Raw genomic sequence first — 24,939 nt, forward strand, 5'->3', positions numbered from 1 at the left:
AAAAAATCAGAACATTTGGAGATCATTTGATATGGCAAATTCATTCATCAAGTTGAACATCACAAGGTGTGACACAAATTGTTACACCTACCTTAGAAAAATCATAAATCAGCAATGGCAATTGATAAAAATGCAAACTCAACACCAAAATGTCCAGAAAGATGTCTAGTTTCTACATGTAAAATTTCATGAGCATTGGATGAAAATTGAGCATTTCACAAATGTATGATCAAGGCAAGGTCAATATATGATATGTATACACAAACCCTAGCACAAAAAATTATACAGCCATGCACAATTTGCAAAATAATATTCATAAAAAACTAGACAAAAAATGTGACATAATGCAAAAAACCACACAATTTTTGGATCAATATTTGATTTATTATGAATTTTTAAAGGTGAGAAAAAAAATAAAAATGCATGAAGAAGCATGTATGAACATGTGGAGGATTTAAAACACAAGGCAAATGCGAGAATATCCTCAGCAGGACTCGAACCCGGTCCATTTTCAAAAACGCACATGGCGCCAGCAGCTAAACGCTGCGTTTCATTCAAATATTGCCTTGGCCAATCATATGCGAGCATGAGCGGTCCATGCAACCACTCACGTGTAAGCCCTAATACAAACATTAGGCAACGAATTTCCAGGAACCAAACTGTGGCCTAAACTTCAAGCTTTGTCTTCTTCATGCGCGCAGGAGATGAACAGTAACTGTTCATGATGTTCAAGAACATTTCTCCCAGTTTTCAAAATTGGACACATGTACATGAAGATCTTTCATCATAGATCAAGAATCAAGCATTGAAATAGCTTATAACATCATGAATCAATTGTATCGAGCAAAATAAGATTTATCATCAAAACTTTAAATCATCGAATCTAAGTGAATAATGCATGGATTTAAGTGAATCGAAGCTCAGCATGATCACAAGAAAGAGATCTACAAGTATAGCATAATAGAATTGAGAAATAAGAGACACGATTTCATGACCTCTTGAAGAGCAGCTTTGGATTTGGACGAATTCAGGCCTTGCAATGATCAAATCTTCCTCTAGCAAGCTTGTACAAGTGAATGGATGAAGGCTTGATGTTCAATTGAGCACGATTCCACAAAATTTGGATTTCACCATTGTTGAGCTTCAAGCTTTGAGCTGCTTCAAGGTGCACGAATTCACTTGGATCTTGGTTCAAACATGCTCCATGATGATTCCAGATGATGAATTAGGCAAGGAAATGTGGTTTGATTTGAAGAAATTGAGAGAAAAAAAAGTGTGAAAAATTTGAGATCTGAAAATTATGAAGTGTTCTTGTGAAATTCTGTTAGGGTTTTAGCTTATATACTCTCTCCTAATCATGCTTAATTAGGCTCTAATCAAATGCTAATGAAAATGGTTAAGTTTGGAGGTGTTTTGTCAAATTGGGATTTCACCCTTATGCATGGACATGGCATGTGAACAGTACGAATTTGGGATTGAAATGCACTCAAAATATCATTTTAAAGCCAATGGAAGTGGTACTATGTTCAAATAATGCACACATTTTGAATTTCATTTTTCCCTCCAAAAATCAATTGAATTTCCAAATATTTATGTGAATGTAATGCATGTCATGTAATGCCAAATTTGGAAACTAGAGGTTAAGACAAGAACAATGCAAAAAGAGCCACTTGATTTGGAGTTTTGGTTTGAAAGTTATGCTCCTTTGAAATTCAATGTTCACTTGGCCAAGTTTGACCCATATCTCCTTAACCACACATGAGAAATTGATGATCTTGGACTTTTTGGAAATGGGAGAGAAAGATATACAACTTTCATGTTCAACAAAATTTCATTTGAAGCCTTCTTTATGATGTAATCTTGAGGAGAAAACCTTTCCATTTTGGGCAATTTCAAATTACAGGTCACTTTCTATTTTTGGAAAGTTTTGTCCTGACTTTATTTTCTTCAATGTTGATGTTTGAAATGTCAAATGAGACTTGTTTGAACATGAATAAAGTATTTCCAATCACCTCCCACCTCCAAATCCAACAGTTGACCATGCAGTTGACTTTTGCAGTTGATAGATGACTTGGTCATACACAGATGAATTTGAGCCTCAATCTCTGGATGAAATGGCTCCAAAATGAAACGCTAGCTTTTACAAGCTCAATAAAACCATATGAAGGTCTCCATCTCAATAAAAAACCTCATCTCCTTGAAAAACCCTGATTGGTATAATGCAGCTGATTAGGGTTGACCAGTGGTCAAAACCCTAATCCCAAGGAACTGATCAGGAACAATGAATCTTGATGATGATGATGAGACCATGATGATGATGATGTACCATTTCAACCAAGATAATACCCAATCTCCTTGAGGAACCAAGAAACCCTAATTGAAGCACAAACCCTCAGATGATTAGTGATCAATCCACGAGACCCTTAGGCTTGCATCTCTTAACCTCTTTATCTTCTGAGCAAGACTTAGGAGGATGACTTGCTTATTGTTTCCACATGATATGCAAAGATGTAATGACTAATGTCCTAAAAATGAAATGCAATATGCTAAACTAGTCCCAAGAGAGGAGGGCAAATTTTGAGGTGTTACAGCTGCCCCTGTTCAATCCACTGTGAACCTGTCGATATGAACAACCTCGGCTTTCAGATGATCAGGGTGAAGAGTGATTGAATACCAAGAATAGACGAACAATTTGCACTCTGATGGGAAAATGATTAACCGTGCCTGTCAGAATCGGCGAAGAAGCGATCTCAAAAGAAGAATCCATCTGGTACGGAGAAAGTTAGCCTGAATACCGAAACAGAATGTTGATCTGTATACCAAAATAAATGGCAACACAGGAATAACCATGGCCTGAATGCCGCTCAGTAGTCTGAATACCTGAAACCTGGCCTGAATGCCCCCTTCGGCCTGAACACCGGAAACCTGGTCTGAATACCCACCTCGGCCTGAACACCGGAAACTTGGCCTGAATGCCGCAAGCTGCATCGATCTGAACTTCGGAAGCTTCTTCGATCTGAACATCGGAAAATCTGGTCTGAATACCCACCTCGGCCTGAACACCGGAAACCTGGCCTGAATGCCGCAAGCTGCATCGATCTGAACTTCAGAAGCTTCTTCGATCTGAACATCGGAAACTGGTCTGAATACCCACCTTGGCCTGAACACCAGAAACCTGGCCACAATGCCGCAAGCTGCATCGATCTGAACTTCGGAAGCTTCTTCGATCTGAACATCGGAAACTGGTCTGAATACCCACCTCGGCCTGAACACCGGAAACCTGGCCTTAATGCCGCAAGCTGCATCGATCTGAACTTCGGAAGCTTCTTCGATCTAAACATCGGAAACTGGTCTGAATACCCACCTCGGCCTGAACACCGGAAACTTGGCCTGAATGCCGCAAGCTGCATCGATCTGAACTTCGGAAGCTTCTTCGATCTGAACATCGGAAACTCTGGTCTGAATACCCACCTCGGCCTGAACACCGGAAACCTGGCCTGAATGCCGCAAGCTGCATCGATCTGAACTTCGGAAGCTTCTTTGATATGAACATCGGAAACTGGTCTGAATACCCACCTCGGCCTGAACACCGGAAACCTGGCCTGAATGCCGCAAGCTGCATCGATCTGAACTTCGGAAGCTTCTTCGATCTGAACATCGGAAACTGGTCTGAATACCCACCTCGGCCTGAACACCGGAAACTTGGCCTGAATGCCGCAAGCTGCATCGATCTGAACTTCGGAAGCTTCTTCGATCTGAACATCGGAAACTCTGGTCTGAATACCCAACTCGGCCTGAACACCGCATCGGTCTGAATACCCGAAAAACTCTTCATGCCTGTCAGCATCGGCAGCAATAAGGTAAAGTGATGAATGAGACGGCACGTGGGCCAACGACTTATGTTGGGAATAATAAGCCATGAGCATGCCATTCCTACTTAATCCACTGTGAACGGACAATCTGCGCTCAGCTGGGGATTATCTCCTTCTCTTTTCTTTCCTTCTTTTTAGACCCCGAAACTTTTTTGATCATCATTCCATCTACGCCCGACAGAAGCCCTTCCTCCAATATCGCACTACTGAGGAATACTGTGGATTAGAATCACGACGCCAAACTCCTCGGAGTAACATCTTCACCTTCTGGCGAAACCACCTCTCAAACAATAACCACGACTTGAGACTAGTTTATGCTTGCAATGCTGATGCATGATATTTTTTAGCGTAATGCTCCATAATCATGGAAATGCTACGCAATTAACTATGCAATATGCTATGCTTATCTATATGATGAATGCATAAAAGTATCCCCCTCAAGGGACTCTTCTGGGGAGCTTGAGGCACTCTGCTGAGGACTCGATAACACTCCAATCTCCACCCTGCTGGGGAATAACGCTGCTGCTAGGGAAAGGACCACCTTTACCAAGGATGACCTCCACTGAACTCAACCCGCTTGGGGACTTCGCTGGGGAATAAACCACCAACGCACTCTATGGGGAAACAACGGTCTCTGACTTGCTGGGGATATAACAATCCCGACTCTGCTTGGAGAAACCACTACCAATAGATACCTCCGCTGGGGAAATAGCAACCTTCAGGCCTGGATGCTGAGGAAACACCGATCTAAAACCTGCTGGGGAGATAACCATCCCGACCCTGCTAGGGAAGACTCGGACCCTGAATCTGCTAGGGAGATAACAGTTCCGCCTCTGCTTGGGGAAACAAGGAAATTCTAGCGCAGAACACCCGTCGACTCGTCGAACCATGGCATTCATCATCCAAATCCGGTGTCAGCTTTCCACTTTTGAGAGTTCCCATACTCGTTTGTACTTTTCTGATTCATCACCTTGTATTCCCGACGTCTCCGTACCCTACGGCGATCGAACTCCTGGGATTCATACAGACTTTTCAATTTCAGACTTTGAAGAGTCTTCTTGATTAATTCTCAAGGATCGTCGTACGTCTTTCGTCGTCTTTCCACCATTCCTCCATTCATTCGTCCCTGATTGGACTCCACGGGGATCTTTTGTCAAAAAGGCTTCACGTCACAACCTGCAAGTGAGTGAAAATATCTAACAGCATCTGCAAAAAAGATCGTTAGACAAAAACGTGCCCCAGGCGTGTCGAGATTCAACACTTGGGTCACTCAACCTTCCGAATAAGATTTCAAATTTTCAATCTTATAAACATGCATTGGAAGGGATCTCCATGTTTTAAAATGCAAAGATTCTTTATCAAAATAAACGGATGTTTTCGCAATCAAAGCGGTAATGAAGACAAAAACAAAATTATTTGACTGAATATGCATTTTATTGATTGAAAAAGTGTGGCTCATGAATGAGCAATACAAAGGAAGCAATTCCTGAAAAGAGGTAATTGCGCACAAAAGGAAAAATCTATCCTAATGGCAATGTGAAACCGTGATCTCATCGAGTTCCAACTCGGTTACACCCCATATGTCCTCAGACTTTCCGTGCTTTCTGCCTTCCGAACAAGACGCTTCCGACTGCTCCCTACTGGGGAATATCCATGTCATATCCAAAGTACAAACGATCATGCTGGACGCAGTTGCTCGTTTCAATCCCTCTTTTGCCTGGACCGCCCTTTCGGGTTTTCAGTCCACCGGGATACCCTTTTTTGCCCAAGCCGCCCTTTCGGGTTTTCGACTTGCCGGGTGTACATTTTTCTTTTTATCCCTAATTTTTGCCCGAACCTTTTTCATTTTTTTCGGTTCGCCGGGATGCCCATTTTTGCCTGGACTATTTTGTTCTTTTTGTCCAGCGGGTCAATTTTTAACGAAGTATCTTTTAACTGCGTCCGCATTCACAGGGGACAGAAAATCCTCACCATCCATGGTCGTCAACTACAAGGCTCTGCCAGAGAAAACCTTCTTGACCACGAATGGGCCTTCATAATTGGGTGTCCACTTGCCCCTACGATCGTTTTGAGGAGGAAGGATCCTTTTCAACACCATATCACCCACGTGATATACACGAGGTCGCACCTTTCGGTCAAAAGCACGCTTCATCCTCTGCTGGTATAACTGCCCATGACAAATAGCCGCCAGCCTCTTTTCCTCAATGAGGCTCAACTCTTCATACTGAGTCTTTACCCATTCAGCCTCTTGCAATTTCACGTCCATTGGGACTCTCCACAATGGGATCTAGGCTTCTGTAAGTAATACCACTTCTATTCCATACACGAGCGAGCGCGGCGTTGCCCCTAGTAGACGTACGCACCGAAGATCGATACCCAAGATACAAGCTTTGTACTCAGCCACCATTGTTGGTGCATTCGACCGTTAGCCGGGTAACAAAAAGAACGTGGGATCCCAAAGCAGCACCAACTCCGCTTCCATTCATGTTAATGGCCCCATCAGACATCAGAATCCGTTCAGATTCAGGGTCAGGCCCCTCCTCCGGGATTGGTTCCTCACAATCTTTCGATTTGAGAACCTCAATGTCCTCATCAGGGAACTCAAACTTCATCGGTTGATAACCCTCAATGGGTTGCTGAGCGAGATAATCAGACAATACACTCCCCTTGATTGCTTTCTAAGAGGTGTACCGAATATCGTATTCAATCAAAATCATTTGCCCTCTCGCAACCCGTCTGGTCGATGCTGGCTTCTCAATATTGGCTTCCCCAAATACATACCTGATCGGATCCATCTTGGAAATCCACAAAGTGGTACGAACCAGCATATACTGTCTCGGTCGGCGAGCAGCCTATGCCAAAGTACAATAAGTTTTCTCGAGCAGTGAATGTATTGTTTCACAGTCGGTAAACTCTTTGCTAAGGTAAATTGCATGCTCTTTTCGACCAGACTCGTCATGCTGCCCCAGTACACACCTCATAGACCCCTCGAGGGCTGTCAAGTATTATCGGTCTCTCTCCATAGGGAGGCAACAGAATCGGAGGCTCCTGCAACTTATTCTTTTATTTCTTAATGCCCCTTGGGCAATCATTATCCACCTGACCGTTTGATCTTTTTTTTTGTTTTCGGTTCAGGCATTTCTTGCCTTGCTTTTTCTTCTTTTCTTTTCTTTTTTTTTAGCAGGATCAACCTCGACTCCTCTTTCACTTACAATGAACCCCAGCAATTTACCGGACCGCACCCCAGAAGTGCACTTGTTCGGATTCAACCTCAGTCTGAGTTGTCTCGATCCGGTCAAACAACTTGGCCAGATCCACCAGATGCCCCTTTTCTGTTTGGGACTTTGCTATCATGTCATCAACATAGCATTCAAATTCATGATGAATCATATCATGAAACAAAGTCACTCTGATACGTGGCATCGGCGTTCTGCTTCTCTAGAGGACAGTCTTCTCTCCATGGTAGCTTGTGCACAACGACATCGGCATTCGACCCTAGCATATCCTGACACGACCAGGCGAAGGTATCCACATGCTCTTTCAACAAGGCTACCATTCTGCTCTTGACACTTCCCTCCAAAGCGGCCCCGATTTTCACTTCTTTTCTGACCTCGTCGGTACCCAGATTCACAATCTCAACTTGCTCCTCGTGCGGCTGAATCACCTTCTCCTCTTGTTTCAACAACCTGGCTAATTCCTCCGGCAGTTCACAATCTTCTTCACCTTATTCTTCGGCATGATAGATCGGATTGTCGAAGTCATACAAAGGTGTAACCGAATTGTTATCAACGAGATCAGGAGGATTATTTTTTGAAGTCGGAACGAGACAAATCAAAAAGGGGGAAAAATGAAAACAAACATTTCCATTTTTATTTTTAAACTGTAAAAATAAATGAAAAACAGGGAACACCGCTTTTACTACAAAAACATCCATTTATTAATGATGCAAAATGTTGCAAAGTGAAACACATGAGGTGGCCCTTACAATGGACCATTACGTTTCGGGCAAAACGTATGGCTTTCATGCAAACAGAATTGAAAAACAGAAATATTACTCTTCGCGATGAGTGACAGTGATGATCTTTTAGGCCTTCCAGTTCCCTGGTACGCACGATTTTATCCACGAGTCAAGTTCGCAGTCACTGTCAATCTCTTCACCCACCGCACAAGCGTGACCTGGATCCAACATTCCAGCACTAATGAATGTGAACGGTTGACGACGTCCTCTGTTTTGTTCAGACGAGTCTCGGCCCGACTGATAGCCAACCCCAAGCCTATCCGCTTTCACCGCAATGTCTACCATTTTCCCCAGCCTCGGGCTTCTCCGCTCTTCACCACTTCTATGGCCTGTTTGTAAGAAGACATGGACGGCCTTTTATCCTCTTTAGCAACAATGGCATTCTCCACCTTGACAGTTTCAAAAGCCTGATAGGGTGTTTCACATGGTTCACCGTCCATTTCCACTTCCATCATTCCCTGAATCGTTTCCCTCATCATTGCACACCCATTTGTAGCGACAGCCGCACAACAATTATCACAACCAGGGAAAGCTCCATTCTTCATCAGATGTCTCTTGACCACAGACATCGGAGTCCTCAACTGATTCACATCCATCACCTCCATTTTTCTCTTATCCTCTGACATCACGTTCACCCCCATAGGACCATGCACCGGCATGGGGTTAGCATTGACACTCGGTGTCGGTGCAAAATTGATGGCTTTAGAATCCACCAAATCTTGAACGACATGCTTAAAAGCTTTACAACCCTCAATGCTATGCCCGGGTGCACCAAAATGGAACTCGCACTTGATGTTCTCATTGTAACCTGCAAGCCTTTGATCTGGTCCTACTGGAGCCAACGTCCTTGACTGAACCAACCCAAGATCCTTCAACCTCCTAAACAGAAGAGCATATGCCATGGGTGGCTTATCAAACTGGCGATCAGTCATCCTTCTTCTCGCTTGGCACCCAGCTTTCTGTGTTCTCTGTTGAGGTGGCTGCTGTTGCGGTTGTACAGGTGGACTACCAACAGGAGTGGTTATAGTGGAAGCATAAGGGTGGTAACGATCCTTACCGCGTTCTTTCTTGGCCTGCACACCACCTGATTCAACCTCCTTCTTGAGTTGACCATTGCCAGAGGGCTTCTTTATTACGGATGACGGAGCCTTTCCCTGAACTTTCTCCTTTATCATCCAGCTTTCAATCCTCTCCAACCTCTCAGCAATTGCTTTCTGCCCCAAGGCGAGCCCTTGCACGACATTAAACAACTCCCTCACCATCTCTTTCAATTCGAGAATGTCGACGTTGGGTGGATCCATCAACTTAGACTTGTTGCGTCTAGTAGGATATCTGTGTGGACGAGCTACATGTAGAGGAATGATTCGGCGTGCGCGGGCAATGATTCCTGAGTAAACCCAAACACATTAGAAACTGACACCTGCAAAACAGAAGACAGGTTATTATGACTCACGCATGAATGCAATGTCTATCCGTATGAAGAACACTCTTTCCTTGGATTCTGGCTTCATCGAGACGGATAAAAAATTCGACAATAACATTTTGACATCAGGATGTCTCTCAACCTGAATCTCAATCGAGAATGTACCCTGAGTATGGATAGACATGGGTTATATGCAGATGAATGCAAAATGAAATGATGCTGATGTGTGAATGCAAGAGTCACTGTGCCATCCTCCAAGTCATCTGATCATCAACTGAGTTACGGCCTCTGAACTGATCACAACCATCTGAAGGAATATGTAACCACAAATCCCACTCAAGGTTCCGAAATAAACGGAACTGAATGATACATCACCACTATCACCAGAGATCCTCTGAACAGATAACCACAAGACCCTCTGAACCAGCCCCGGGAATCCTGAAATAAACGGATCCCCACTGATAAATACCACGGACAGAACTCCGGCGTCTCGGAAATAAATCCATAAATCCGACTTATAAATAGAACTCTGATCAACAACTGAACCATTAGTCACCATCAAAGTCACCATCAGAACATGCATCTGTAAGAATCAACCCTCCCCTCACAGGTGAATTCTAATCAGGTCATCCTAAGGCGGATAATGGTCTCGACAATCGGGCAAAGATACTCGACAGGTTTGCCCTTTCGGGTGTGCCGTTGTAGCTCTCTTAAGATCGTCTAAACCAAAGATCCAGGAAAGATCGGTCACCGAAGTCAATAGTTCAGATGAAGTGACTCAACCAAAGTGGATACTCCACAAAGGAAGAGCTCCCTCAAAGAACCTCGTCCGGCTTGTGGTATGTCACGTCGCCCAAAACATGTTGACCTAACATGAGAGGCAACATGAGACCACACTAATCCTAGGTGTATACTCGGGCCTGGGTTTTAGCCCCACTCAGAACACCCACCCCAACTCAGAGGAACCACCTGTACAGAAGACAGCACAATGATAGTATGATGCATGCAAACATTTATGCAAATATATACACAACATAATAATCATAAATGCAATAAATAGAGCAACACAAGCAACCTAGACTATCCTAGAGAGCGCTAGGAGAGACTCGCTTAGGGAAGATGGACCAGCAAAGGGTCAACTTCTGTCAAAATCCCCAGTAGAGTCGCCAACTGTCGCATCCGTGAAAAACAACCGGCGGGCAAAAACAAAACAAACAGAGCCGCCACCGTGCGTTATTTATCCCACAAGAGGGAAAGGAAACGCTCGAAGTAAACTTGGAAAAGACATGGTCTCGCGACCAAAGAGAGATGGGATCGGGAGTCGGTTATGCGAAGGGAAGGTATTAGCACCCCTACGCATCCGTCGTACTCGACGGGATCCACGCTCAAAAGGATAGAAGAAAGGTTGCTAAACACTGCTCAAAATAATGCACACACACGCACAAATGGAAACAACACAGGTGAAATAAGAGGGGAACGGGCTCGCTAGGATATCGGATCCTATGCCTACGTATCTCATCTGGAATGAGAATCAGAGCTACCGTAGTTCGGCTTACGCACGCCAAACAAAATCAACACAGGAAACCGACTTCCAATCGCTGGGCTTACGTCAGACTCCACACAAACAGGCAAACATGGAAACCGAATGCCAATCACTGGACTTACATCAGACTCCGAACCAACAAACACACACAGGAAACCAACTGCCAATCGCTGGACTTACGTCAGACTCCAAGAAAACAAGAGGTTAACCGGACGCTGAATCGTCAAAAGCAACAACAAAGTTGAACAAACAAGCTAACAGGGAGTTTGGTACTCGAGCCCGCTAGCTGTCAAGCAAACACACACAAAAAAGAAAAAGGGTGCCCGGAGAGATCTTGTACGATCTCCTGCCTACGTACCTCATCTGGTATGAGGATCAGGGCAACGTAGTTCCCCTTAACAGGGGAGAAACTTTCTCCTAACCAGAGACCGGGAAATGACAAACTAGAAGGGAGACTGACTCGAGCCTAATAGTTATCATGCAATCCACAATGGTCCTAGGTTGAGGTTTCTATCTACCTTGCACAGGCAACAAGCTATCCTAAACAGCACAGGCAAAAGCAAACATACACACAATTAGCACACACTATATACAAACAAAGTGGGCTCACACAAGGCTAGGCTTGTGAAACATAAGCCAACTGGAATCGGGTGTAGTTAGCTCTTAACCCTAACATTGAGAGTTAGGGTGAAGAAGATGAAATGGGAAGTGAGGGTAAGACCTCACAGCTCTTATCCCTGGCCTGGGAGAGCTTCAGACAAATGAAAGTGGGAGTTCAGAAAGTTGGAACTCTTCTCCACATATGACCGACACAACAAAGATTTTGGGTTAATATCCACAATGCATCAACACAAGGTGTGTGAGCAAAGTGGATGACACACTGAATAGCAGGAGATGGACTACACATCTCTTTTATCTGCCAATTGCCTTATCAAAGGACTTTTCCTGCTTGGCACAAAAATAAACATTCACAAGCATTGCCTCTTAAGGAGGGCTTTAGACAGGTGACTGCCCAAGTAACAGGACAGGTCTTCCAGACTACATGAAGTCAGAGAGTTATACCTATGTGGTTAAGCAACCAAGCAAAAGCAAGTTCAAATTGAACTTAAGCAACTTATGTACCTGTTGAAACATCACACAAGTCAGTTCAACTATACAGACAAACAGACAATCATGAATATCAAATAGTCAAACCCAATGAGCAAAAGCATAAGCCAACAAGTCAAACTCAAATGAGTTAACAACCCTACAAAACACACAAAGTTAGTAGCCAAAAGCAAGCATCAAATGCTCAAGTGAGGTTGCATCATGAACCATATAACTTGGATGTTCAACCTGAAATCAAAGCTCAAAGATGAGACAAACCACTAGGTCAAAGCCTAGGGTCAAAGATGGAGAAAAAATTCAAAACAGAACATGAAATTTCACATGAATCAACTTCAATCAATTAAGAACATCATCCAAAAGGTCTCATCCCCATATCAATTACCAAATTCATTTTATGAACTAAATATGGCAAGGCATGCACATTGTAACCACATTGTGACAATAGAATGAACAAATGCACATTAAATCAAAAATGGTTCAAATAATTTTGGAAAAATTCATGGGTAAACAGAACATACAACATGATCATCACACAAAAAATTAGAGCATTTGGACAACATTAGGCATGGTAATCAAATTGCATAAGTCAAGGTAAGCACAATCAAGCACATATGCGACACAACTTGGTACACCAAATTAGCACAAGCCTAAAACAGAATTGAATTAAGGTAAAAACCTCAAACCAAAGCCAAAACAACCTTTAAAGTGTCTGGAAATAGTGTACAAAATTTCACATCCATAGGATAAAGCACAAGCATTTCACAATCACATGAAGATCAAGACACTTCAAAAGCTCAAAAATGACCATCCAGAATGAAAAATCTCAATCAAATCAGAAATCAATCCAAAAATTCCACAAAAAATCATGAGCAATCACAACATCCATGTCAAGCACCATACAAAATATCAGAACATTTGAAGATCATTTGATATGGCAAATTCATTCATCAAGTTGAACATCACAAGGTGTGACACAAATTGTTACACCTACCTTAGAAAAATCATAAATCAGCAATGGCAATTAATAAAAATGCAAACTCAACACCAAAATGTCCAGAAAGATGTCTAGTTTCTACATGTAAAATTTCATGAGCATTGGATGAAAATTGAGCATTTCACAAATGTATGATCAAGGTAAGGTCAAGATATAATATGTATACACAAACCCTAGCACAAAAAATTATACAGCCATGCACAATTTGCAAAATAATATTCATAAAAAACTAGACAAAAAATGTGACATAATGCAAAAAACCACACAATTTTTGGATCAATATTTGATTTATTATGAATTTTTAAAAGTGAGAAAAAAAATAAAAATGCATGAAGAAGCATGTATGAACATGTGGAGGATTTAAAACACAAGGCAAATGCGAGAATATCCTCAGCAGGACTCGAACCCGGTCCATTTTCAAAAACGCACATGGCGCCAGCAGCTAAACGTTGCGTTTCATTCAAATATTGCCTTGGCCAATCATATGCGAGCATGAGCGGTCCATGCAACCACTCACGTGTAAGCCCTAATACAAACATTAGGCAACGAATTTCCAGGAACCAAACCGTGGCCTAAACTTCAAGCTTCGTCTTCTTCATGCGCGCAGGAGATGAACAGTAACTGTTCATGATGTTCAAGAACATTTCTCCCAGTTTTCAAAATTGGACACATGTACATGAAGATCTTTCATCATAGATCAAGAATCAAGCATTGAAATAGCATATAACATCATGAATCAATTGGATCGAGCAAAATAAGATTTATCATCAAAACTTTAAATCATCGAATCTAAGTGAATAATGCATGGATTTAAGTGAATTGAAGCTCAGCATGATCACAAGAAAGAGATCTACAAGTATAGCACAATATAATTGAGAAATAAGAGACACGATTTCATGACCTCTTGAAGAGCAGCTTTGGATTTGGACGAATTCAGGCCTTGCAATGATCAAATCTTCCTCTAGCAAGCTTGTACAAGTGAATGGATGAAGGCTTGATGTTCAATTGAGCACGATTCCACAGAATTTGGATTTCACCATTGTTGAGCTTCAAGCTTTGAGCTGCTTCAAGGTGCACGAATTCATTTGGATCTTGGTTCAAACATGCTCCATGATGATTCCAGATGATGAATTAGGCAAGGAAATGTGGTTTGATTTGAAGAAATTGAGAGAAAAAATTGAGAGAAAAAAAAGTGTGAAAAATTTGAGATCTGAAAATTATGAAGTGTTCTTGTGAAATTCTGTTAGGGTTTTAGCTTATATACTCTCTCCTAATCATGCTTAATTAGGCTCTAATCAAATGCTAATGAAAATGGTTAAGTTTGGAGGTGTTTTGTCAAATTGGGATTTCACCCTTATGCATGGACATGGCATGTGAACAGTACGAATTTGGGATTGAAATGCACTCAAAATATCATTTTAAAGCCAATGGAAGTGGTACTATGTTCAAATAATGCACACATTTTGAATTTCATTTTTCCCTCCAAAAATCAATTGAATTTCCAAATATTTATGTGAATGTAATGCATGTCATGTAATGCCAAATTTGGAAACTAGAGGTTAAGACAAGAACAATGCAAAAAGAGCCACTTGATTTGGAGTTTTGGTTTGAAAGTTATGCTCCTTTGAAATTCAATGTTCACTTGGCCAAGTTTGATCCATATCTCCTTAACCACACATGAGAAATTGATGATCTTGAACTTTTTGGAAATGGGAGAGAAAGATATACAACTTTCATTTTCAACAAAATTTCATTTGAAGCCTTATTTATGATGTAATCTTGAGGAGAAAACCTTTCCATTTTGGGCAATTTCAAATTACAGGTCACTTTCTATTTTTGGAAAGTTTTGTCCTGACTTCATTTTCTTCAATGTTGATGTTTGAAATGTCAAATGAGACTTGTTTGAACATGAATTAAGTATTTCCAATCACCTCCCACCTCCAAATCCAACAGTTGACCATGCAGTTGACTTTTGCAGTTTATAGATGACTTGGTCATACACAGATGAATTTGAGCCTCAATCTCTGGATGAAATGGCTCCAAAATGAAACCCTAGCATTTACAAGCTCAATAAAACCATATGAAGGTCTCCATCTCAATAAAAAACCTCATCTCCTTGAAAAACCCTGATTGGTATAATGCAGCTGATTAGGGTTGACCAGTGGTCAAAACCCTAATCCCAAGGAACTGATCAGGAACAATGAATCTTGATGATGATGATGAAACCATGATGATGATGATGTACCATTTCAACCAAGATAATACCCAATCTCCTTGAGGAACCAAGAAACCCTAATTGAAGCACAAACCCTCAGATGATTAGTGATCAATCCATGAGACCCTTAGGCTTGCATCTCTTAACCTCTTTATCTTCTGAGCAAGACTTAGGAGGATGACTTGCTTATTGTTTCCACATGATATGCAAAGATGTAATGACTAATGTCCTAAAAATGAAATGCAATATGCTAAACTAGTCCCAAGAGAGGAGGGCAAATTTTGAGGTGTTACATTGCCCGGTAGTCACATTAGTAGGAAATAGAGTGCTCTGAACAACTTTCGGAGCAAACGGTTTCCTCAACATTTTATTTAATGCAGTTCTAAAATCATAGTCGGGTGCGTATACATTGTCTATGATCTTGAGATCAGTTGGAGATGATAGTAGAGAGATCTGAAAGAGGGATTTCCACACGTCATCGTTCACTTCAACAGTATGAGTACCGATGTTGGAGAAAAATCTAAAGCCCTCAAATTTTCAGCCATGCTGGTATAGAATAATTTAATTAAATCCTCATTGTACTCAGTGATGCAGTTTAAGAATATATCAATATCCTGAATACTAATACGTTGAACAACATCTGGAATGCGCATGCGTCTAGCCACTAAAGGTGAGTAAACATATTGCTTTATGACACTTCTATTTTTAAACTTCTTATCATAGATTTCAGTCAGATCATCAGAGAGTAGAGATAAAGCGGTTACCTGGGCATGTGATTGAGATGGAGCATTCCCGATGTGAGAGGAGGGTCCTCTAGCAGATCTCTTGCCGGAAGCTCTTGATGCCATTGGGGTATTGTTGGTGGGAGGTTATTAGGGTTTTTGTGTGAAGGAGATTGGTGGACAAAAGTAGAAGATAGAGTGGCCAATATAATCAATTATGCAGGAAAAGAGTTTTCTTGCGAATTGAGTCGACCATATTTCAAGAGTATATGTGCTGACCTAAGCAGCGAAGAGTCGACTCATGGGTCGACGCAATCGGACCCGAAATAAATGAAATCCCAGTATTGGGAAGCGAAGAGTCGACTCACACGTGTGATGAGTCGACACGTTGACGTTTGAAAACCCAAAAAGTAGATCTGGGTAGCGATGAGTCGACGCACAAGTCAACCTGCTGGGACCCGGAGATTTATGAGTCGACACACTGGTCGACCTGTTGGGACCCGAGGAGAACTCCTAGATTTATGAGTCGACTCACAGGTCGACCTGTTGGGACCCGAGGAAAACGCAGAAGTTTATGAGTCGATACATTCAGTCGACCTGTTGGGACCTATGTTACTAGTTTGATGATATGAGGCTCAGACTCATTTTCTTAATGCCTAATGCATGATAAATAACATACCTAAGCGAGTTTAAGCATAATTCAAGCATATACATGGATCATACTTGGTTCAAATCAATCAATCATGAATATCAAAGTTTAGCAAGTATGTATACATACATAATTGATTAATATAGGTCAAATGAATAAGAACGATATTACCTACAATGATGATAGACGACAAGTGCCTTCATGTAGCCCTCATATATGAATCATGGAATGGATAGGCATGATATATATATATATATATATATATATATATATATATATATATATATATATATATATATATATATATAAAAGAGAGAGAGAGAGATAGATAGATAGATAGATAGATAGATAGATAGATAGATAGATAGATAGATAGATAGATAGATAGATAGATAGATAGATAGATAGATAGATAGATAGATATATTTAAACTCGATCTGAGATATCGAGAACACCAAGTTCCCTACGGATGTGTAAGAAAGGCTCTGTAGCAAGTGGTTTTGTGAAAATATCGACAAGTTGATTTTTTCTATCAACATGCTCGAAGACAACATCACCTTTCTCAACATGATCCCTAAGGAAGTGATGCTGAATTTCAATATGTTTAGTGCGTGAATGTAGTATAGGGTTTTTGGTTAGATTTATGGCGCTTGTGTTGTCACAAAATATGGGAATACATTCAAGTTGAACATCGAAGTCGAGTAATTGTTGTTTGAGCCACAAAATTTGAGTGCAACAATTACCCGCAACAACGTATTCCGCCTCGGCGGTTGACAAAGCAACTGAAACTTGCTTTTTGCTGTGCCAACTTACCAAGGAATTTGAATAAAAATGACAAGTGCCACTGGTGCTTTTCCTATCCGATTTATAATCGGCAAAGTCGGAATCGGAGTAACCAACCAAAGAGCAATCACTTCCCTTATAGAACCAAAGCCCATACTTTGAAGTACCACAGAGGTATCTAAGTATGTGCTTGACGGCTTTTAAATGTGATTCTTTAGAACATGATTGATACCTAGCACACATACATACACTAAACATAATGTCTGGTCGGGATGCGGTAAGATAGAAGAGAGATCCGATCATATCTCTATACCTTTTGATATCAACGACCTTACCATTTTCATCTTGGTCCATGTTCACAACGTAGGCATTGGAGTGTCAATCACTTTGGAATTGTCTATATCGAAGCGTTTAAGTAGCTCATTACAATACTTGGTTTGGCTCACGAAGCTTCCTTCTTCAAGTTGCTTATTTGAAGTCCGAGGAAGTAATTTAGCTCCCCCATCATGCTCATTTCAAATTCTCCCTGCATCAACTTAGAGAACTCCTTGACCAAATTAATGTTAGTAGATCCAAAGATAATGTCATCTACATAGACTTGAACTAAGATAGAGTGTTTCTCTTGACGTCTAATAAAAAGGGTAGTATCAACCTTCACTCTTGAGAATCCTTGCTCTAGTAGGAATTTGCTAAGACGCTCATACCATGCCATAGGGGCTTGTTTGAGGTCGTACAAAACCCGCTTGAGCTCATAAACATAGTTTGGATGCTCATGGTTTTCAAATCCAAGAGGTTGAGATACATATACTTTTCATTTATGTGACCGTTAAGGAAAGCGCTCTTGAGATCCATTTGAAATAACTTGAAATTTTGAGAGCAAGCATAGGCAAGGAGAAGACGTATAGCCTCGAGTCGGAAAACTGGAGCATAAGTTTCCTCATAGTATATGCCTTCCTCTTGGTTATACCCTTGATCAACAAGGCGAGCCTTGTTGCGAGTTATGACTCTGTTTTCGTCTAACTTGTTCCTAAACACCCATTTAGTGCCGATTACTCGATGGTCTCGTGGAAGGGGAATAAGATCCCAAACCTCATTTCTTTTAAATTGATTAAGTTCCTCTTGCATAGATAGAAACCAATTTTCATCGAGTAATACGCCTTTGGAATTTTTAGGCTCATTTTGAGAGACGAAAGCAAAGTGATAACAAAAGTTACTTATCTTAGACCGTGTTGTAACTCCCTTTGAGATATCTCCTAGAATATTATCAATGGAATGCTCCTTGGAAGATTTCCATCCTAAAGGAAGGTCATTGTTATTGATGGAATGATCCTCCTCTTTCTTTTCAAAATTAAGATCGGGCTCCTCCTTAGCTTTTTCCGGATGGGTGACAACACGATTTTCTTCTTGATCTTTTATGATGTCTTCCGAAGGAACAACTGCACCATTAACAAAACTACCTTCTCCGACAGTTTTCGGATAAGACTCATCAAAGGAAACATGCACGGATTCTTCAACAATAAGTAACCTTTTATTGTATACTCTATATGCTTTACTAGATTGAGAGTATCCTAGAAAGATACCTTCATCAGCTTTTGAGTCAAATTTACCAAGGTTTTCTTTACCATTGTTTAACACAAAACACTTACATCCAAAGATATGAAGATGTAAAACATTTGGCTTTCTCCCCTTTAGAAATTCGTAAGGTGTTTTGTTTAGAATATGACGAATGAGTATCCTATTCTGTACATAGCATGCCGTGTTTATGGCATCGGCCCAAAAATATTTAGGAAGGTTGTTTTCATTGATCATAGTTCTTCTAAGTTCTTCTAAAATTCGGTTTTTATGTTCCACAACACCATTTTATTATAGAGTTCTTGGAGCAGAAAAATTATGATCAATGTCGTTTATTTTACAAAATTGCTCAAAGAGCTGGTTTTCAAATTCACCTTCATGATCACTTTGAATGGTAACTATGCTAGTGTTCAATTTGTTTTGAGACATCTTGGCAAAATTTTCAAACGCAGAAAAAATGTCGCTTTTACTTGCTAGGAAGATAGTCCAACAAAATCTAGAGTAGTCGTACACTATGACAAAACCATAGTGGTTTCCACCTAGACTTTTAATTCTAGCTGGCCCAAAGAGGTCCATGTGGAGAAGTTCAAGAGGTCTCGTTGTGGAAACAACATTTTTAGATTTAAACGAGATCCTTGTTTGCTTTCCCATTTGGCACGCATCACATAGGTGATCTTTTGAAATTTTGATTTTGGGAAGACCAACTACTAGATCTTTTGAGACAACTTTGTTAAGCAAGTCAAAGTTTACATGCGTTAATCGCCTATGTCAAAGCCATGAGTCTTCACTCATGAAGACGATACATTTAGCGCTCGTCGAGGATACTTCATTCAAGTTGAGCATGTATACATTGTTTTCCCTCCAGCCCTTAAGCATGTCATTCTTATTTTCATTATGTTCAATCATGCAACAGTCTTTTGAAAATGAGACTTTATATCCTTTGTCACATAATTGGTTAATGCTAATGAGATTGTGCTTAAGGCCTTCAACTAATAGGACGTCTGAGATAGTAGTAGAGGAGAGATTACCTACACTATCTTTTCTGAGTATAGCTCCCTTGTTATTGTCACTGTAGGTCACAAACCCTTTCTTCTTAGCCATAAAGTCAAAGAATAAGGAAGAGTCACCCGTCATGTGCCTTGAGCATCCACTATCGAGAACCCATGTTCTCTCTGTATCCTTAAGACATTCCACCTACAAATTTAAACAAGGGAAGGAGGTACCCAATTTTCATTGGGTCCTAGTGTGTGAGTGAACCTTTGGTTGCATTTGGGCAACCATTGAAAAATGCCTTTAGGAACTAGAAATCTCCTAAATCCACATTTAGCAATAGTATGTCCCTTTTTGCAACAATATAGACAATTCAAGTTCGAATGAAAGTTGTTTTTGCTTGCCTGATCCTTAACCACATAAGTGTATTTTTTATAAGGATTATTCATATTGCTTATAAAGTGTGATTGATCAATAGCAAAGGTAACTTTAGGTTGTAAAGCCTTGTCTAATTTAGCTTGGAGAGTTATAACCTCTCTTTGCCAAATATGTCAGGTTTCACATCCACCCCATCTAAACCAAAATCCCTTATCGTCTTTCGTTTTGCCTTTAGTAGCCTCTATCATAGATTTCTTGAGGGTTTCTAATTCCTTTTCGGAATCAAAAATCTTCTTTTCTAAGTGGTTGAAAATTTTCTTATTAGAGGCTAAATGTTTAAAAGCTTCCTTGGCCTTATTGTGTAGAGTACTAAAGGCATTTTGCAAATCAGCATAAGACATTTTATCAGTATGATCATATTTGGAATGACTTACATTCTTTTTCTTCCTTTGATGAGTTGTGAGACAAAGATTGACAATTTCTTCTTCATCACTTGAGTTGTCATCGCTTGAGGGCTTGTTATCTCTCTCTCATGCAATGTATGCTCTTCTAGGTTTGCTTGGTTTGTTATGGCGTTTGTCTTTTCCTTTGTCTTTCTTCAATAAGGGACACTCCGGCTTATAATGACCGATCTTTCCGCAATTGAAGCATGATCCTTTTGACTTCTTTGTCTTGCTTTCCTCTTAATTCGGAAATTTTGATTTTCTTCTATAATTGACAAGATTTTTGTCTGAATGTTGGACTTCATTTTTTCTAAGGTATCGATTGTACCTCCTAACGAACAACCCCATGTCTTCATTCGATTCTTTGTCATCATCACTTGACTCACTTTCACACACATCATTGGTGGATGACTTGTATCTTGAAGCCTTTAACGCAATAAACTTCCTTTCGGTGTTCTTGTCTTTCTCCTTCTTCTCCTTATTTTGATTCTTCTCATGTTTCTCAAGATTCATGAGCTCTTGCTCATGCTCTTGAAGCTTGTCGAACAATGTCGGCATGTCCAATGTTCTTAGATCATTGGCTTCCTTGATCGCGATGACTTTTGGTAGCCAATCCTTGTTAAGACATCTTAAGGTTTTATTAGTAGCAACATCATTAGGGGTATTTCTACCAAGATCATTTAACCGATTGATTAGATGATAAAATCTCTTTTGCATATCGGCAACGGTTTCACCATCTTACATATGAAAAAGGTCAAATTCTTGAGTTAGGGTGTTGATTCTAGCTAGTTTGACATCATTGGTTCCCTCATGGGTAATTTGCAATGAGCCCCACATAGCTTTAGCACTAGTACAATGGGAAACCCTATAGTACTCATCAACACCTAAAGCGGCAATGAGCATATTTCTAGCTTTCCAATCGTAGTTGTACTTTTTATCATCTTCTCTGTTCCATTGTGCTTCCGGTTTAGGTACAACAAAGCCATCCACATTGGTCATGGTTATTTCCATAGGACCATCTTGGATGACTTTCCATACTTTCCTATCAATACAGCTGATATGGATACACATACAATCTTTCCAATAACTATAGTTTTCACCGGTAAAAATAGGTGCCCTATTGTACGCCCCTTTAGGATCGTTACTCATTTTCTAAAAAGTTATATGCGAAGCACTAGAGGAACCGGCGCTCGTGATACCACTTGTTAGATGATAGTATCGGTCTAGAAGGGGGGGGGGTGAATATATCCGTTTTGAAATTAAGTGCTTTTTAAAATGTTTTCAACGGTTGCGGAAGCACCCTAGATTGAAATCGTCTAAACGATCCTGTTAATGGAAATATTGTATATACGTGAACCGAATGGAATTACTTAAGATAGAGAAAATCAACCCCTATCTAACACAATTAATTAACTACTATGATCCTTGATATCGTTACTGCTAATAATGCTCAACACAATAAGAGATCAAGGAAAATATTACTAAGTTTGTGCGAAATTAATTTTGTCGAACACTTGGTGTGCACTTCACACCAAGTATCAATTTCACTTAAGTTGAATATGCAGAATTTTACTCAAACAATTTATTGAACAGTTAATATGCACACCAATCAAGCGATATTGATTTTACGATCAATTTCACACACAAAGTAATTATGCATAATTTAAAGAGTTAAGGGATAGAGAGAACAAAACTGGATTTGTTAAGGCAGTTCCCCTATCGTCCTCACTTAGGATACGTCTACCCTTAATTCTAAATCTAGAATCGAGATGTTTTTATTAACACGTTACAAAGTCAATACAAGAGAACAAATGATCACTGACGATCAACTTATAGAGCTTTTGCAGATCCTATTCTATATTCTACCCTTGATTTGAGTTGAACCAAGATCCTTAAGCACTTCGAACAAACCTCCATTTATCGCTACCTTATTGGACGAACGCCTCGTTCTCCAAAACTTCAGCTCGGCTGATTTCGAACGCAAGTTGCTTGAACACTAAGCTTTCTTCACAATCCTTCATTTACCGCTACTTGTTTAACCGAACCTTCCATTCTTCAAACTTTTCACTCGGCTGAATCTGCGAAGACAAGGTTAGTGCAAAAACCCTAAGTTCTTGGAGGGAAAAACCTCAAGGGTTTTATTCAAGAAAAACCCACACAAAGTCTCAAACCAAACTAAGATAATCCAATCTTATTTGGATGTTATCACAGCTACAATGCACAATGCTCAACAAAGATTATTATGTGTGATTATTGAGAAATGCAATGAAGAATGAAGATGATGAGTACTTTGGTGTATATCTTTCACTTTTCTTCTTGTGATTGTTAAAGAAGAGACAATTGAATATTTATATGATGTATGGACAAATAACTAACATAACAGAAAAATTCACAAAGTTACACAACAGAAAATTAAGTGAAACAAACGATGAGCCGACTCAAACAGGGGATGAGTCGACTCAAACAGAGTTTATTACATGGTTGAGTCGACCTATGAGTCGACCTGTTCGGACCCGTGGCAATATGATTGGTAAATGAGTCGACCTAAAGAGGTCATGAGTCGAGTCATTCAGGTTTTCCAAGAATGAGTCGACTTGTTCGTACCCGAAGGTTTTGCTTCGAGTGATGAGTCGAATCACAGAGGTTTAACTTCCAAAAGTGAGTTTTCCAACATATTATGACCAATTTAGCCTATCTCTTATGAACCTAGGATTTTTACTGTGATTAAGTGCATGATTCACATATAAGATATGCTCATATATGCTTGAACACACGGAACCTATATTTTGAACATGTTAAAGGATGAATGATTTCTATGCTATGATGATATTATTCAAGGACACGATGTGGGCGAATAGAGAGGTTTGACATCATTAAAATAAGGACTAGGAATATTTTTCCTCACCTATGTGTCCTTTTAGCCATATACTTTTACGATAAAGTCCTTTTTCCTTATAATCGTTCACTCATTACTAAATTAGAAGATCACCAAATATTACTTCAAATCTTTGTCAGATATTACTCTTTAAGTTTCCATGTGCTTGAGTGGCTTGAGATGATGTTTTTTATTATTATTTGTTTTCCATCATTGAATCATCAAGTTTATCAAACCCTGAATATAGGTTTGCATCTTTATTTGTTTAATTGTTTATGCTTGACTTGTCGTAATACTTTAGTCGTCATCATCGAAAGTTGATGTCCTTGTCTAAAAGTATATCACCTACAAAACAAGGTTCCACATTCTCCCCCTTTTTTATGATGACAAAACATCTCTAAGAGGAGGTGCTAAAAGAAATAATATAGATATATTTGGAGTGATTAGCTCTCCCTGAGTTAGATAGAGAATATATCCTACTCCCCTTTAGTGTATACTTCTCCCCTTTTATCAAAATAAAAAATGCCAGTAAAGATGCATTGCAAAAATAAATATGATGCATGATGATTCAAACAAATACGATTTCACGCTTGTTGCAAAGGTTATTGTTTGTGAAATTTTCATTTGTGCAAACATGATTGAAGAGATGAGAAAAGAATATACAAGTATTTACGTTTTTGTGTTTGGATGGATAAACCCATTGCATACGTACCCTCTTAGGAAAAGATTAGGATCAAAACCTCGTAGTTCGGGTAAAAAATTTCAAAACAAATGAGTGGATTGATTGGTCCAAAAGCCTTAAGGTCTTTTGTTATCAAAGGGAGAAAACTCAACCTGAAAAACCACAAGTCCACCATGCGAGGATAGCTTCAACATGCTAGTGAGGGGTTAACCCTATAATAAGCATGGAAGGCTCATTGTCCATCACTAAGGACAAAGGTGAGTATTACATCTACCACAAAGATAACTCAAACCTAATAGCAAAAGGTTATGAAAAATTTGATTAAGAAGTGGTCATGGAACCACAAAAGAAATTTGAATGGGTTATATTTACCAATTACAAGTATGTACAAAATGGTCAAAGTTGACTTAAAGATGCAATTCACAATGAGTGTTATGAAAAGAAAGTTTGAAAATCAAAAGCATAAGGCTTAGGTTTCTAATGTTGAAAACAAAGTCAAATGTTTGCACAAAAAGTTTTGGTTTGGGTTAGGGTGGAGGAAATGAAGAAGAAAGGTGAGGGTTAAGAAATGAAACCACACTAGGAGTTCCTCTCTTGAGATCATATAGATGATCCAAGTGGTTCCCATCCTTTGGAATAAGCAAGCACAAAGCAAAAGCAAACACACAAGTCT

The sequence above is a fragment of the Lathyrus oleraceus genome, chromosome 5 (assembly GCF_024323335.1).
Source record: "Lathyrus oleraceus cultivar Zhongwan6 chromosome 5, CAAS_Psat_ZW6_1.0, whole genome shotgun sequence".
NCBI lineage: Eukaryota > Viridiplantae > Streptophyta > Magnoliopsida > Fabales > Fabaceae > Lathyrus > Lathyrus oleraceus.